The sequence below is a fragment of the Entelurus aequoreus genome, linkage group LG03 (genome assembly GCF_033978785.1).
Source record: "Entelurus aequoreus isolate RoL-2023_Sb linkage group LG03, RoL_Eaeq_v1.1, whole genome shotgun sequence".
NCBI classification, from domain to species: Eukaryota; Metazoa; Chordata; class Actinopteri; order Syngnathiformes; family Syngnathidae; genus Entelurus; species Entelurus aequoreus.
Window position 1 is genome coordinate 24,200,477 of NC_084733.1, and position 18,939 is coordinate 24,219,415.

Genomic DNA, 18,939 nt, shown 5'->3' on the forward strand with positions numbered 1-18,939 from the left:
GGCGAACTCTGGCTATATTCTTAAGATGATAAAAACCTATTTTTGTTATATTTTTTATATGTGGTATAAAACTAAGGTCAGAGTCGAAAACGACGCCCAGATTTGTCACTTGTAGTGATGGAGTTAAAGACAAGGATTGTAGTTTTGATATGTGTTTCTCTCTCAGGGTCTCAGGGCCCATGACTAAGACTTCAGTCTTGTCCTGGTTAAGCTTTAAAAAGTTATCTGCCATCCGGGACTTAATATCTGAAATGTGTTTAAAAAGAGTATCAATTGGTCTCGTGTCATCAGGAGGCATGGAAATATACAAGTGTGTGTCGTCAGCATCCGTCCATCCATTTCCTACCGCTTGTCCCTTTCGGGGTAGCGGGGGGGGGGGGGGGGGGGCTGGAGCCTATCCCAGCGTCAGCATAACTGTGGAAATTAATTCCATGTCTCCTGATGACACTGCCAACTGGAATCATGTAAATATTAAAAATAATAGGACCTAAAATTCATCATTGAGGCACACCACATGTGATTTCATAGGTATTTGAGGAGCATGTATTCATACTTACTAAATATTTTCTGTCTTACTGATAGGAAGTGAACCATTTGTGGACAGTACCAGAGAAGCCACCCAGGTGTTTTCGTCTATTTAAAAGAATGAGGTGATCTACAGTATCAAAGGCAGCACTAAGATCCAGTAGAACCAAGACTGACAGTTTTTGAGAGTCAGCACTGAGATCGTTCACGATCTTTAAAAGGGCCGTCTCTGTACTGTGGTTCACCCTAAAACCAGACTGAAATTTCTCTAAAATATTGCAATTATTTAAAACATCATATAATTGTTTAAAAACAAGTTTTTCTAAAATTGTACTTAAAAATGTTAAGTTTGATACTGGTCTGTAATTATTAAAATTACAAAGCACTCCCGAGTTAACAGTCATAGAGACATAATATTTGAACTCATGGAGAGAAGAGATGTTCATAAGCTTTTATTGTTTTAAATATTGATGTGTACTGTGGCACTTTAAGATTTATTTAAATGAAAAGTGGGTAACAAATAAAATCTGTCATGAATATTAATTCTTTCTGACAGATGTGGAGTCCTACGCTGTTCAGCGGTCCTTGAACGCACCGCAAAAACACCTCTGTCTTGTATTACTCTTGAGTATAGAACGATCACTCTGTTGTAGAGTTGTCCCGATACTAATATTTTGGTACCAATGCCAACATTTATTTTGATGCTTTTCATTACTTTAAAAAAAATAAAGGGCACTACAAAAATTTAATTATTGGCTTTATTTTAACAAAAAAATCTTTGATACATTAAACATTGTTTCTTATTGCAATCAAAGAACAATTTTGGCTATTAAATAACATAGTGAACACACTAGACAACTTCCCTTCCAGTAGTAAGTAAGCAAACAGATTACAAGGACTCCTAATTTGGCAGCTGACGTATGCAGTAACATATTGTGTCATTTCCCATTATCTTATTTTGTCAACAATATGGGGGACAAGCAGCAGAAGATGGATGAATGGATTATTAATCTACTTGTTCATCTATTGGTTATTTCTGTTTTAAGATGTTCTATATATAATTTAGTTAAAATATAATACATACTTATTCTTCTGTTGTTTGGATACTTAACATTAGTTTTGGTTTTGGCTCCAATACCAAGTAGTTACAGGCTCAGACATTGTTCATGATTAAAGTTCTCCTGTGTCCAGAATTCCAGATATGTATTTCCTGAGTTTATAAACAATACAAAAATGTTTAAAATAGCGACGTAATCCTTTTAGTATTGACTAGATACGGCTCTTGTACTTGGTATCGTTACAATCGATATTTGTATAAACCCACCCATTTGTTTACATTCAAAAGCGCTAGCTTGCTGTTAGCGGGTAGCTATTGTATCCTCCTATGGTGTGTAGTGAAGCATGTTTATCTATTCCTCGTCCTGCAGGGATGATACTTGTAAGAAACTTAGTTTATTTGTCGCCATGGAGGCGAGGGTTAGTGATCTAGAAGTAGCTAAAACACTACGAGGAAACTTTAGCTGCTAGCTTGCTGCTCGCTAGCTATGTTTTAAAGCACCGCCAGATGTGGGATCTGAGTTGATGATGTTGGTGTGGCTTGTGCAGCCCTTTGAGACATTTGTGATTAATGGCATTATAAATACAAACTTTGATTGATTGATAATGATAACATCAACTTTATTGTATTAGAATTGCATATCAAAATGCTTTCAACAAGACAGACAAAGATTTTGATACAAAACAAACATCAAGTTAAAAATAATCTATTTCTATCTTGGAGCAGTACTAAAATGTCTCTAGAAATTACTAAAGTATTTTATGTCCAAAAACAGACATCTTTTATGATCTGACCAAAGTGCCTTTTATGACACAATACTATCCATCCATCCATTTCCTACCATTTGTCCCCTTTGGGGTTGCGGGGGTGCTGTAGTTTTCTGTAAATACACCACAATATGATTAACATCATTTTTATTTTTGCACTGCACAGTGAGCAACCGTTACCCCTTTTGTTTGGTCACTTTGGACCAAAAACTCTGGCCCATTGTGCGGTCGACGGCTTTTTTGTGTAAACCGTACAATGCCTTTTCAAGGTGACATTTACAAGAGATCAATAATTTGGTTTGCTTTGGAAAGGCTTCGCTTCCCCTGCCAGACAGGCCAATTTAACAAGCAGGATGAGTACAAGTCAGAGACCTCATAGGCCGGCTGCCACTTTTCAGATGTTCCTTTAACTCCAATATAACTCAGAAAAAAGAAACCTGAACCTAAAATCCATTAAGATGCCCCTTTTCCAATCTTTTCCTTCCTAATACTATATACTACTATACTATATGCTATTGAACTCCCAACCTACTCAGTGGCCTAGTGGTTAGAGTGTCCGCCCGGAGAATGGGACCCATTACCTCCCTGCCTGGCACTCAGCATCAAGGGTTGGAATTGGGGGTTAAATCACCAAAAAATGATTCCCGGGCGCGGCCACCGCTGCTGCCCACTGCTCCCCTCACCTCCCAGGGGGTGATCAAGGGTGATGGGTCAAAAGCAGAGAATAATTTCGCCACACCTAGTGTGTGTGTGACAATCATTGGTACTTTAACTTTAACTTTATATACACACACGCAACTGTAGAGTTTCTACTGTGAATGAATAAACCAAGTGAGAGACTTAGCCAAGTGAGCCAGACGGTGGTTCTGAAGCCTTCATGGCATCTACCTCGCCGGCGTCAACACTTTGCTATTTTGACGTGCTGCCGTTTGTCCTTCCCCTCTCAACATGTTTGTCAATACTGCCAATAGGGCCTAAGGATAATAGCTTGGCCTGCACATTAAGCACACAGGCAGCTCCGGGGAAGAGGATCAATAATGGATACATCACGGCTGGAGTAGCCGCCATGACCTTACAGTGGAGCTTCACAAGCTGCAGCCATAAGCAAACAAATGTTTATTTTGGTCTTCTGCCTTTGATAGTCACCCAGTTCCTGTTTAGTTTTGTCAAGTGTCTAAGGGACGGGTACAAACTGGTCTGTTTTAACAATTCATCCATCATTGGCCGCACCATTTTAACATTTAAGGATACACAGCTCGAAATGACAAAAAGAAACACACCTTTTAGCTTACCCTGTTGATGTGCCAGTATTGTACTCCACAGTCTCCACTCTGCTGCAGTCATTTATTTTCTTCCTGCCCTACAAAACAAAAAATAAAGGTCTTCACCTCCATTGTTATTTGTTCAGGGGACCTATGATGTATTCGTCTTTTCAGACTTATGACTGTTGTTAGAAAGTTGGATAGTCAGGTAAACAATGCCAAAGCGACAAATCTTAAGGTTCATGTATTTTGGAGTGAGCTTGCACGCAGTTTTGGATACCTCTGTTGACAGAGTTTTGCAGTCTGGCTAAGTTGTGACATCACCGCGAGGTGGGTGCTTTTATTTGGACATTAAAGGGCACCTATCATGCAAAACCCTCTTTTCTTACCTATTGGTACCTGTTTTTGTGTATTTGGGAGTACCGCAAATTTCAAATCACAGCATGGAGGCATGGCGGAGATATTTATAAAAAAAATCTTGCCTTTCTTCATACGTCCTCCAAACTAGCCGTTTGGAATTTTCCCCATTTGTTAAATTTTTTCCCATGGTGACGTCAGAGAATATTTCTTTGTATGGTAAAGTTTTACCCAAAGAGTCCTCCGTTGTAGTCCGATGCTGAAGTTAAAACATCCTTTTTTCCTCTATCCTCCTGTTGTGGGGCAGACTGGACGCACATGCACATGCATCCTCCGCTGTTGCCATTTCTAATACAAAGTTGAGTCTAGTTCTTACTAATATCTGTCAGTAGATTCGATATGGCGCTCAAAACTACAACATGGCTGGCGGGGAGAAGACTCTTTCAAAGTGGAACCATGTAAATAAGACCACCTACAAAACGGCACATCCTGAAGAAATGGTCAGAAAGTGTCTTGCAAACAGTCTGTAAAATATAATCAATGCAATATTTTGACCAAAGAACCACTATTACATGTTATGTAGACCACAAGGAAGTATATTAAATGTAGAAAACAAATCAGAAGAATCTGATCTTTTCAAATGTCACTTCAGTCTAAACGCAATGCAACCTAAATATGACCTGAATGGGATTTTTTTCGTCAGCTTTCAAAATTAGATTTACAGCCCCGAAATCTTGTTGTTTTCATTTCGATGTCCTGCCCTCTACTGTTTGACCAATGAGAAAGTTTGTGAGTGTGTCACATCCAGGTTGCCAGTTACTCACCACCCTCTTCGTCTAGCTACTGCCACTGGTAAAGTTACTAAACATGTCAGACCTTAGTAAATCTAAAAGGCGTCGTTACGATTCTCAACTTATTCATGACACAGCCAGGAACAAAACAAGAATTTGTATCGGAGATGCCTTTGAAAGATGGAGACGATTGAAGGCGGAGAATATTTTTTCATCTGACGCCAAACTTGCTAATTTCCTGCTTGATAGGTAAGTCAGGCATCTACGTTTTCTTATTACTTGTAATCAATGGAAATGGACATTTTGTATGCAAACTATATTGTCCAATACAGTCTATGATTTTGTCCAACAAAGCTAGTATGTTCGTGTAACGAATGCTTTGACGGTGCTCATAGTGTAATGCTTAGCATGCTAGCCCGGTCAATGACACATCGACATATAGGCTAACGGGGGAAATATATGCCCGTTAGCCTGTATGTTGATGTGTATTCCAACTATATTTTTGACGTGGATATGGGTAGTGTCAGTGCCTATTTCGTTCTTAATATGCTGACACGCTGAGCAAATGGGTTCCAACATTAGCACGGCTGTCATTTTAGCAATGTGAAACATATGGAGACAGCCAAATCACATGATAAAATAATTCCTCATTCGTGTACCCTATAGGCTATAGGTAAAATGTCTCCTCTTTAGTTTTGGGCGTACAATAGGCTGCTAAGCATGCTCTCCTTATTTTCACAAGTATAACCATTTGTTGTAGTTTGTTTTAGTCTTTGTTTTCTGATAGTACTGACAATAACCATATGATTGCCATTTGTTGTGATGTTGTACGCAGGCATGATGTACTTCTTCCTGAAAATAGCCTAATAGCTGTGTAAAATGTGTTGGTTAGAGATTTGTTATTGACAAAACGCTTGTCTATTCAGCTTTTATGGTCCCAGCACCTCAACCCCTAGTAAGAGGCAGTGGAAGTTTGAAGTTCTTTGGAGTAGCCCAGTCGATCGAGCTGGATTCGGCTGCGTATCTGGCAACCAAAGTCAGGGAGAGAGGGAGGGGACTGCAGATTTTTGACGGTGATTGCAGTACCATTTCTGGCAACAGTATATTACATATGGCACCTTTAACATCATGTGTCTAGTCCTGATGATGTCATCTTCCTACCCTTATTTTTGTTGTTTTTCTTTTTTTTTTCTTTTTTAATTTTTAATTACTGCTTTGGGTACTGGTTTAAGCACTGGCACCATTTTTAAAATACCGATTTCAGACTGGTTTTGTTTAAAATGTAAACGATTTCCCATCCCTAATAATGACTTTGATGTTACTTGTCTAGCAAAATGGGTATGCACCTAAATGCTAACACATCACACATGGTGGCAGTCATAAATTTGGACAGACCTTCTCATTATTTTGATGCAGATGAAGGATTTTTAAAATGTCTCAGTGGCATCATTTTGATGGCCTTTTTCCTATTGTCGTTATCTCATAGATCGTTATCTTAATTTTCTTTCACTCAATTTAAAAAACTAATTTTAACTGCAGAGTTTTTTTGTTGTTTTTTTGTTTGTTTTCACATAGTAGTTACTCAAGGCGTTAAATGAAGCCAATTCAATTTAGCCTCTCATACCAATAAGGGAGTAGGGGATTCCTGCTCTGTTTCTGCACAATTGCAGTGTAATTGGATGTGGCTAAGACCCAGGCTCTGACTCTATAACTAATCCGAAGCCAGCAACGTCCCGAGCTGCATACATAATTGGCCTCCTATTCATTTCAATGCACATATTTTTGATACACCCAGGCTTTTCTAGCAAGTTAACACAGCTAGAAAAAGAAATAAAGCTCCCAGAACATACTGTAGGTAGTTTCTTGCACATAATTTTACCATCAGAATGAATTTTCCCATTAATGCTGTCTATTCAGGTCAGTTGGGCTGTCTTTGAAGAGATGCTTCTTCTATAACTGCTGAGAGTCCAATTGGTCCTCCCCTGCATAACGTGTGACCCCCCTCCCTCTTAAAGGAATGATCGAGGAGGACTCTGTTTCCAGAATGCTGCACAATCCCGTTTTCTTTAGCTATCCTGACACTTGCTCATGTGTCCAATTTAATTTGCGGTATCGTATTTCTGCCCCCAGTTGGACGCAGGCAGGCTGTAATGCTCAAGAGGGAAAACGCATAAGAGAAAAAAGAGGCAGATAAATAAAGAGAAACAAAACTGTAGTTGGGGAATTGGAAGAAATGAGTTTCTTATGCATAGGATTAGAGTGAAGTGGCAGCTGTTTGTGCTGCACCTCGGACATGCTCCTTGGCAGGGAGGAAAACGTGCCAGCAGTAACCGGCTGCTTTGTATCAGCGCGTGTGTGCACTACTTGAGTCGTTTGGATGGATTTGACAGTTTGACACATTTTTCTAATTTTGTGCCTAATGGTTTTAAAAAAGATAAAACCTGTGTCAAAAGTCACACAAAAAACGTTCAGCCGCCTTCGTGCGTCCGTGACATTACACAAGACTTTTGCTATGCTCAAGTGTGTTTTTATTATTCTTTGGCTTTTTTTGTGATTCCATCGCATAAGGGTACCAGTAATGGCAAAGAGGAAAACAATTGATGATAAAAATGGCAGTACAATCAAAAGTAACATTAAGCAAACATCACAAATAAACTAATAACTTATAAGCCATAAAGTCAGAAGTAAAATTGCACCGGGATATCATCAAATATTTTTATACTCTGCACATTTACCCACAGTTAGGTACGGGAAATTGTAACTCCCTTTTATATTTGACGTGTGCTGGACGCCAAGATGAGCGGTCGCACTCTCTTTCGCTCCCGATCGGGAATTCAAACAACTGCTCGGATTATCCCACACTTCCTCCTTTTTCTACTGTGGATCACGGATTTATATTTTAAACCTCCTCGGATACTTTACCCTCTTGAAAATGAGAGTCAAGAACGCGAAATGGACATACACAGTGACTTTTATCTCCACGACAATACATCAGCGAAGCACCTTGGCTTTGGAGCTAACGTGTTAGCATCATGCTTGACTGCACATCGAGGCAGAAGAAACATGCCCCTGACTGGAAGGATAGACAGAAAGTCAATAATACTACTATTACTTCTACTATCAGGAGACACTGAACTCAACCCTGGACCTGCAACAACATGGTTAATGTTGTCCCGACTGGCGAAGACTAGCAATGCTACTGCTAGCGTCGCCATCGAAGCTAACTCGGCTACCGGCTCATCTCAGCTCAAACTCACCTGTGCTCCAGCGATCGGCGGCTCGGCGGAGGACTTCGCCCCGTTCATCGACACGGTCGGAGGCTCGGCGGCGGCGGTGGAGGACGACCCAGTCATCGGAGAAGGCAGCGACTCAGCGGCGATTAACGACGCGGCGGCTGCGGTGGACAGCGACCCAGACATCGGCGATTGCGGGGAACTGCACGAGATGGCGGAGGTCCACGCGGCCTCTCCCCGGTCCCAGACGGTCGAGGGCGCGGCATACACAGGATTTAGAGGCGCCTTTACACAAACATTTTCGTTATTCTGTTTCTCTTTGTCTTCAAAAAAGCCAGCCAAAAGGAAACCCAACCCCACCCCCAGCAACCCTACCTGGCCTCCCCCTCTCCCCCTCTCCAACTCCGCCCCTCCCCCTCCCTCCCCCTTCACCTGGAGGACGATCAATATGCCTCTCTCTCTCTCTCCTTGCTCTCCAACTTCAACAGCAATAATAACCAACAATTTTTCTGGTCAGTACCACAACACAGCGGACTCTGATGCTCTTTTTGGTTCCAGTGGACTACACATCATCCACCTTAATGTGAACAGCCTCTCTGGAGCCAAACTTGACCAAATCAGAGAAATGTTCCTCAACACGAAGGTAAAAATCTTGTGTTTCTCTGAAACCAAATTTGATCAAAGTATTTCTGACTCAGAGATAGAAATAGAAACATTTTCGGTTATCAGAAAGGATAGGAATAAACACGGTGGGGGCGTTTGTATGTATATTCACCAGGATATTAAATACATAACTCGCACTGATCTTAACCACAATGACCTGGAATCTGTGTGGGCGGAAATCAAATTTAAAAACGCTAAGCCGGTACTAATAGGGACTGTTTTTAGACCCCCTAATCAGAGTGATTTCTATGGGGCTTTGGAAGAATGCTTGGCAGGGACAGACAACGTGGAGAAAATTATAACTGGGGATCTGAACACAGATATTCAACGCAAAGATGCGCCTGTCTTCAGATGCTTCAGCAAGTTTTGTAATCTGCACGGTCTTTCCCAGCTAATAGCGCTACCCACAAGGGTGTGTGATTCCACCCAATCAACCATAGATCTCATTCTCACTTCAGACCGGCCTAAAATAAAAAATAGTGGGGTCATGATCTGTGGTCTTAGCGACCACTATCTAACCTTCTGCACCCGTAAAATAGCTAAACCTAAAGCCAATGGCCACATAACAGCCCAATCCAGATCCCTCAAAAAATACTCCAATGACAATTTCAATTTAAAATTAGATGAGTGGGACTAGTCCCCTGTGCTCGCGAGCAACATGGTCGATGTTGCTTGGGATCGCTTCAAAACGGCGTTCCTAAAGATACTAAATGACATGGCTCCCGTGAAAACAGTCAGGATCAAAGCCCGCTCGGAACCATGGATGAATCCGGACCTATTAGCTGCCATAAAAGACAGAGACAGGAAATACTCTGGATACCAAAAATGTAAAACAGAAGTAGATAAACAACCCAATAATATCAACCTCAAATTACTCCTTTCAACTCTCAAAAAGCAATGCAATAAATTAAGAAATAAGTCAACCAACCTGACTAAATCCTTAAAAAAAATTACATTAACGACAAAATAGAGGAAAACACAAATAAGCCACGTGAGCTCTGGAAAATTCTCAACAACCAGCTTCCTGGTTGCAGCCAGAAACTTAAAACAAGACTCACCAACATCAGCATCAAGGAGGGTGACTCCCTCATTACAGACAAAATGGAGGTAGCTAGCAGACTTAGCATCTTTTTCACCAGCATAGCCGCAACTCTTGTCAACAAGCTGTCCCACCACTCTGGTCGCTTTGGTGTAGAACACATTAAAGCCTTCTACAGAAAGCTAGGAGTACCCAACGATGATTTCAAATTAGAAATGGTCACAGCTGATGAGGTGTTTAAAAAATTGAGCGCGCTCCACCCTAACAAGGCCACCGGCAATGATAATATTCCCTCCAGATTCCTCAGGGACTCTGCCTCCATCATTGCCCCGATCATCACGCACATAATAAACCTATCAATTACACAAGGCCAAGTACCAAAAGATTTTAAGATAGCAAGAGTAACTCCCCTCTTTAAAAAAGGAAGCAAATTGGAACCTGGCAACTACCGACCTGTTTCTATTCTCAGTTCTGTTTCGAAAGTAATGGATAAAATAGTTTATGAACAGGTCGATAGTTACCTTGCCACTAATAAACTCATGTACAAATTCCAATCCGGCTTCAGAACTAACCACTCCACTGACACATGCCTTCTCTATCTGACCGACCACATCAAACATGAGGTGGACGCGGGCAAATACTGCGGCATGGTCATGCTGGACCTTCAGAAGGCCTTTGACACCGTTAACCACGCTATACTGTTGGATAAGCTCAGAGCAATCGGATTTAACAAAACCTCATGGAGCTGGATGCAATCTTACTTGGAGGAGGGAGCAGGTGGTAGAGGTGAACGGCACCGTGCCCCCCCCCCCCTCTCGGTGAGCTGTGGAGTCCCCCAAGGCAGTATATTGGGACCTTTACTGTTCCTAATATACATAAACGACATGTCATCGGCATGCGACTGTGAATTGTTTTTGTTTGCGGATGACTCTGCCTTGCTGGTATCCGGCAAGGACAAGTCACAGGTGGAGAAAATCCTCAGTGCTGAGCTCTGTAGAACTTGCACCTGGCTCGCTGACAACAAGCTATCCATACACTTGGGTAAAACAGAATCCATCCTGTTAGGGTCCCACATAAAACTGAAGAAAGTCAATGACTTCACCCTAAAAGTAGGTGACATTGTTATCACCAGGAAAGATGAGGTCACCTACCTAGGTTCCATTCTAGAGGCTAACCTTTCCTGTGATAAAATGGCAACCAAGGTAATCAAAAAGGTTAACCAACGAACGAGATTTCTCTACAGAATTTCCTCTCTGGTCAACAAAAGCACCTTGAGGATTCTGGCGGGAACTCTCGTTCAACCCTTTTTCGATTACGCATGCACCTCCTGGCAGAGGTGGGACCAAGTCATTGCTTTGCAAGTCACAAGTAAGTCTCAAGTCTTTGCCCTCAAGTCTCGAGTCAAGTCCCGAGTCAAGACAGGCAAGTCCCGAGTCAAGTCCAAAGTCAAGACTGGAAAGTCTCAAGTCAAGTCACAAGTCCTGCATTTTGAGTTTCGAGTCCTTTCAAGTCCTTTTGACCACAGACTAATATTTTTTACACAGATTGTGTATGCTTTTAAACCGCTGTATTTATTTATTAAAACAAGTGCATTTGAAATAGCAGGAAAGAAAATAGTACTGACATTGCAATTCATAATAGCACCATTAACCAGTCATTTTAATAGTTTAAACCATTTTAAACATTTAACTCATTCCTTTAAAGAATAAACACATTTGCAAAAACAAGTGCAACTGTACTTATTTGTACAAAAGTGTTAACATTGTATTTCCATGGCATATTGCATTGTAACTAGTTCCACAGCAGTTTCTATTCTGTTCTTACCTTATCTCATTGATCTCATCTCATACTGTATGTGTGTTGATGTGTGCATACACATAAAAAACATAACAAATACATGAACATAACAATGAACAGAGTTGTACTTTTTAGATGTCAGGGCCCTATGCAATATGTACACATATTCTTGATATAGTATACATTTTAACTGACCTTTATTTGACTATGTTTGTCTTTTTGTAGGTGGCTAAAATACGCGGTGCTGCTGACCGCCGTCTAACGTTATGTTACTGTGTGTGATACATTGACTAACGTAACGTTATGTCTAGGTACCTCATGCAACCCTGCTTAAAAAATCACTTGACAAAAAGTATGAATAAGGTAGCAAACTGCAGTGGACGCAACATATTGCCGTGTTTGAAATGACGTTATAACCATAAACATCTTATAAGTAGACGCAATATTGGTTGCTGTGACGCGAGCAATTTGCATCTTGAAGTGGTGATGAGGAGCCGGCGAGCAGCCTTAACTGACAGTTGACAGGTAGAAAACAAAGATGCCGGGCTGGTGTTCAGCGTTTTCCTGCTCAAATGAGCGGACTGTTGAAAATAGGAATCGGGGGATTACTTTTCACAAGTAAGATGGTTGTATTTTATGAAAATAACATTACCACAGAGTTGAGAAGGAGCAAAGATCTTCAATATTTGTATGTGAAAATCACAAATAAATCTTCTGGGGGAGGATGACGCCCCTACAGGGGTTTGGTTTACAAACTTTCTGCCCCACCTAAAACAAAATTCACCAGCCGCCATTGATTATGATGCATTCTCATTTTAGGCAAAATGTAAGACAATACTTTCTTAACAGTATAATTGTAACCAGGAATAAGTCTTCAAGGAACAATATTCAAATACTAACATTGTTGGGTAAAACAGAATTTGGTTTTATTCTGAATCCAGTGAAACAGATTGGTGGTTTTAGCTGATATAAAGACTTTCAGGTGTTTATATATGTTTAAGTATTTGGCAGACGCTTTTATCCAAAGCGACATTCATAAAAAATACATACAAAACAATCACTGTAAACATGATCATTTAAGGGAAGAATGTAATACAAAATATTAATACAAAGTGTCACGACAGAATGAACTCTCTGCTGCTGCAGCAACAGAGATACGGTCTATAAGATATATAGATATCTAATGTATTCATACATTGTTTATGTAGCATGTAAATATAACGTAATCATATTGTTTCTTCAATTTAAAAATAGCTGACCGTTTTTTTCCCCCTTCTCTGGTATTATATTCCCAGTTTTAATCTCGGACGTCTGGTCATTTATAGCGTATAAGAATATTCTATTACTGTTAAGCAAACTATGAATAATAAAACATGTGTCCGTTACCATAGCTACACGTATGACAAAAAAGCGCGTGAAAATGAGTGATATTCAGTGAGGTAAAATGAATTCAATGCGTTGACAGTTCATTGCTCCTGTCAAATGAATTGCACTGAATGGAGCGGATCACCACTCCAAGATGGCGGCCCCGCGTCTCGTCTGCGCCAGTAGGCAGTAGCGCTCGATGCTGTGTACCCTTATAAGATGTCTATGGTTATGACGTTAGCAGTGAGTTTACAGCCTCACTGATTTAACTACACAGCAAATAAAAGTCACGTTACTTAGCCAATAAACGGTATCTTACATTCAAAACTTACCCTTCTTTGTGCAACTTCAAATGTCGAACAAAGTTGGAAGTTGTTGCGTCTCCGTCTGTAATATTCCAACTGCGTGATTTGCATACGGCAATTCGTTGACCAAGTCGTAGTTTTTATACCCGAACGAAACCAACTTTGGTATAAATCTTTCTCACTGGCGCGTTGTTTGACAACTCTTGTTCATTGGTTGTCCTGCAATTTGATTGGATCAATGCTGTGTGATGAAAACAATGTAGATCTAATTTGATTGGCTGTTGTACTGAGAGCACACCAGCTGACAAGCAGCACACACGCTGATAGACAGACACGTACAAAATGAAAGCTACGGAGCGCTCCCAAATAACTTTTTAAACTTTAGGTTTTGGGGAAAGTAGCAAGTCATGTCAAGTCAAAAGGCTCAAGTCCAAGTGAAGTCACAAGTCATTGATGTTAAAGTCTAAGTCGAGTTGCAAGTCTCTTTACATTTTGTCAAGTCGAGTCTAAAGTCATCAAATTCATGACTCGAGTCTGACTCGAGTCCAAGTCATGTGACTCGAGTCCACACCTCTGCCTCCTGGTACCCCAACACCTCCAAAACCCTCAAATCTAAACTCCAAACATCTCAGAACAAGCTAGTCAGGTTACTTCTAGATCTCCACCCCAGATCCCACCTCACTCCTACCCACTTCTTTAAAGTGGGCTGGCTCAAGGTGGAGGACAGAGTTAAACAACTTGCACTGAGCCTAGTCTATAAAATCCGCTACACCTCCCTGATACCGAAGTACATGTCAAACTACTTCCTTAACGTAAATGACCGCCATAACCACAACACCAGGGGGAGCTCCACTAACCACGTTAAACCCAGATTCCAAACTAACAAAGGTCTTAACTCATTCTCTTTCTATGCCACATCAATGTGGAATGCGCTCCCAACAGGTATAAAAGAAAGGGCAATAAAAGTTCACCTCCAGGCAGCTACAACCCTAAACTAACACCCTCCCCGGATTGCTAATAATCAAATGTAAACAATCAAATGCAGATACTTTTTCTTATGCCTTCTGATCTCTCTCTCTCTCTCTCTCTCTCTCTCTCCACTACTTGATGTCCATATCCTCCCCCCCCCCCACGCCCCTGATTGTAAATAATGTAAATAATTCAATGTGATTATCTTGTGTGATGACTGTATTATGATGATAGTATATATCTGTATCATGAATCAATTTAAGTGGACCCCGACTTAAACAAGTTGAAAAACTTATTCGGGTGTTACCATTTAGTGGTCAATTGTACGGAATATGTACTTCACTGTGCAACCTACTAATAAAAGTCTCAATCAATCAATCAATCAATATACACTACCGTTCAAAAGTTTGGGGTCACATTTAAATGTCCTTATTTTTGAAGGAAAAGCACTGTACTTTTCAATGAAGATAACTTTAAACTAGTCTTAACTTTAAAGAAATACACTCTATACATTGGTAATGTGGCAAATGACTATTCTAGCTGCAAATGTCTGGTTTTTGGTGCAATATCTACATAGGTGTATAGAGGCCCATTTGCAGCAACTATCACTCCAGTGTTCTAATGGTACAATGCGTTTGCTCATTGGCTCAGAAGGCTAATTGATGATTAGAAAACCCTTGTGCAATCATGTTCACACATCTGAAAACAGTTTAGCTCGTTACAGAAGCTACAAAACTGACCTTCCTTTGAGCACATTGAGTTTCTGGAGCATCACATTTGTGGGGTCAATTAAACGCTCAAAATGGCCAGAAAAAGAGAACTTTCATCTGAAACTCGACAGACTATTCTTGTTCTTAGAAATGAAGGCTATTCCACAAAATTGTTTGGGTTACCCCAAACTTTTGAACGGTAGTGTACGTGACTATCTGGACACATTTCCTACAAATACTGTTGTATATATTTGTATCATTCAATCACTTCTTCTCTTGCATAGGAAACAATTTATCCTGAACATCTCATTTGTTCACTGCGTGGGAGGTAGCAAACCATATGGCTGTATAATCATAGCCATGAGCAGCGCATACCAAGGGACAATCCATGCAGCGGCAGCAAGCATTTACTCCAAATGCCACTGGCAAGCATATGTGAATTTTGACCTACTTTGTAAGCATCATTTTTACAATAGCTGTGTGCGTGTTAGACACTTTGGTACATGAATAAAGAAAAGTTGTATCCTGCTGATCTCAGCTATGTCCAACTATTTGAAAATGCTTTGCTGGAGGTCCAGAGCTCCCATTTGGGATGTTATTCCTAGGGGCCCAATTGAAAACGAGATTCTGCATCTCAAGGGGCTATCCCAAATAATATGAATTGAATTATTCCAGGTCGATATGCTCTATAAGAACTTAGTTGGAATAGGAAAAAAATTAAGCACCGCATTGCATCCAACTTAACTACCAGCAGCATCAATTTCATGCTCAAAACATGCTGCACAAGAAGGAAACCCAGGTAAAACCTAAATTTAGAATATATTTAAAAACTGCATAGTAATTAATTTAATTTGAAGAAAAAGAAAACAGGATAAAGGAATAATTGAGTTTCATGGTTTGACTTTTGCAGAAAATTTGTCAACATTTTAGAACCTATGACTTTAGAGCAGATATGGGCAAATTACGGCTCGCAGGCCGCAGACAGCCGTTAGGTTTTTCAATCCGGCCCGCCGAATGTTTCCAAATAATTTTTTAGATCTTTAAAGTACCTGTGGAGTGGAAAAACAAGTTGACTTTATATGCTTAATTGTGTTTCATTAATTGTGTTTCATTGTATCCATTAAACCATATCCAATTGTATTTACAATCCGCAAAGTATGTGAAAATACCATCTAAACATCACAAAATGCTACAAATTCAGTCAGCCATTTTGAAGCCATTTTGAATGTTGTCATTTTCCATATATTTTACGTCATTGGAGTAACACTTCTACACTCTGACCATGTTGTCAGATCAGTCATACTAGAAATATGCAAACATTGGAAAGAAATGTGATGTTTATCATTCACAATCCTTATTTAAACAAGAACACATATGCTTGGCTTTTTTAATGCATTCGAAATCGTAAATAAATAGCTAACAATTGAGTCAACAGATCGAGGGTCCTCTATTGCGTCCATTATACCCTGTAAAAAACATCCAGAAACAGCCAACAATACATTATTTACATGTCGTAGCCTGAAAATTAACTATATATGAGCAATATTGTTATTATAAGCGCCAACACAGATGGCATATTATAGCAGCGCATTGATCAAATCAAATCAAATCAAATCAACTTTATTTATAAAGCACATTTAAAATTCACCACAGGGGTAGCCAAAGTGCTGTACAATGGGCAGGTTAAAAGATAATACGAGAACCGAACAAACACAACACAACACAAACAGAGCACGATAAAAAATAAATAAATAGCAGTGAGCTGATGGTAGCTTATGCTGCTATTATTGACACACTAAGCCGGCGGCTGCTTCTGCTTCTTAAAAGTTAATTCTAGAATATAATTCATGCATTTTTCACCTGGTAGTAGACAAATGTGGCCTTGGATCGAGAGGCTGGTTGACTTTGACATTCCCCAAGATGTCAAAAAAGACACCATTTTTTTTAACTCTTTGCAAGGATTGTGATTGAATCTTCATCTAAACGGAATTATGTGAGCATCCTGTCGGTCGGTATCCCAGCAAGAGTGGAAATATTACAGTAAGTATTTGTTTTATTATGGTTTATTATGGTTATTTTGTATGTTTAGCACTTAACAATGCAACTGATGCTATTAAAAAAAGCCGCATCCGTTTAGCAGTCGGTTTCTAAAATGAATAATAATTCATGGTCTTTGTGTTTAGGCTCAAAAATACAAGGTTCTGTATCTTAATTATTCCCAAAGTAATTGTTGTTGGCTCTGACAAATTCTGCTTGATTAGCAATGTTGTTGATAAGGAAGGGATTTGTGGTTATTAACGCTATGTAACGGATCACGTGACGTAAAATGACGTAAAATATTAACTCATTAAGTCTCAAAATGGCTTGGGAATCTCAGTGAAATTGGTACTATTTTGATTATATTTATTTATTTGCAAACTTTTCAAATGAATACATCAGATATATATGATGACAGCTTTGATATACAGGCAACTTAATTTTCCACTCTTCTAGTACTTTAACATCGAAACTTTAGCCGCCATTGTGATGTGCAGTGCTGTTTATAAATTACCGTAAGTCTTGAACAATACAAGTATTTCAATGGTTGGAATCTGCGCTTTTGAGTGATATACAAGTTATTACTGTAATCTACGTCGCCAGCTCAGACTGGGCACTAAGCAGTGTGGGCAGGGTTTGTGTTCACAAGGATGTGGAAGCAGATTTTTACAACAAAATTCTGCAGAAAAGTGATACTATATCAGATTGTAGGTGGGTTTTTTTACCCTTTGTGTTCATTTGTTGCCGTGTTTGTTGCATTTTTGTTGCGTTTTGCTTGATTGTAAAAAATCCACGGAGGATGTGGTCTGCAGTAGTGTTGTCCCAATACCAATAATTTGGTACCGGTACCAAAATTATTTCGATACTTTTCGATGCTTTTCTCAATAAAGGGGACCACACAAAATTGCATTATTGGCTTTATTTTAACCAAAAATCTTATGGTACATTAAACATATGTTTCTCACTGCAAGTTTGTCCTTAAATAAAAACATACTAGACAACTTGTCTTTTATTAGTAAGTAAGCAAACAAAGGCTCCTAATTTAGCTGCTGACATATGCAGTAACATGTTGTGTCATTTTCCGTTCTATTATTTTTTCAAAATTGTTAAGGACAAGTGGTAGAAAATGAATTATTAATCTACTTGTTCATTTACTGTTAATATCTGCTTAGTTTCTCTTTTAACATGTTATTGTTCTATCAACTCTTCTGTTAAAATGTAATAATCACTTATTCTTCTGTTGTTTGATACTTTACATTAGTTTTAGATGATACCACAAATTTGTTACAGGATCATACATTGGTCATATTCAAAGTCCTCATGTGTCCAGGGACATATTTCCTGAGTTTATAAACATAATATACATTTAAAAAAACCGAAAGAAGATGTTGTGATGCCAAAAAATATCAACGTAATCACAGTAGTATCGACTAGATACGCTACTGTACTTGGCATCATTACAGTGGATGTTAGTTGTAGATCCACCAATGGCGTTTGTTTACATTTTGACGCCGGTGAGCTACGGTGTGTAGTGAAGCATGTTTAGCTATTCCTCGTCCTGCAGGGATGATACTTGTAAGAAACTTACTTTATTTGTCGCCATGGAGGCGAGGATTAGTGATTTGGAAGTAGCTAAAACACTGCCGACTGGGGCTGGACTTTAGCCGCTAGCTCGCTAGCCATGTCTTAAAGCACCTCTTCCTGAGGGCGTTTCAGTGTTATAACTTCACCTTTATCGTTAGTTTCTAAGTCAAAATGCGTCTGTTCTCCCTTTTCTGTCTACGCAATGTGTCTACTTGTACGTACTCCGTATTTGTGCACTGCGGAACATGCTTGTCTGCTCGTAAAACCAGCGATGACACGACGTGACGACGACGGGGAGGCGGACTGGTACATTTCAGAGGTGGTATAGTACCGAATATGATTCATTAGTATCGCGGTACTATACCAATACCGGTATACAGCACAACCCTAGTCTGCAGTAAAAGAAGAGTGACGTTCATATGTTGTTAATATTAAGTGTTTTATCGTTCACAGTTAATATTGTAAATCCCACATTCTT

The 18,939-nt window shown here is 39.7% G+C and overlaps 1 protein-coding gene across 3 annotated transcripts in view; it reads left to right on the forward strand.

Annotated features, from left to right (window-relative positions):
• wdr25 (WD repeat domain 25) overlaps nucleotides 1-18,939 on the forward strand; it is a 100,105-nt gene that overhangs the window by 24,322 nt on the left and 56,844 nt on the right. The window lies entirely within an intron of this gene.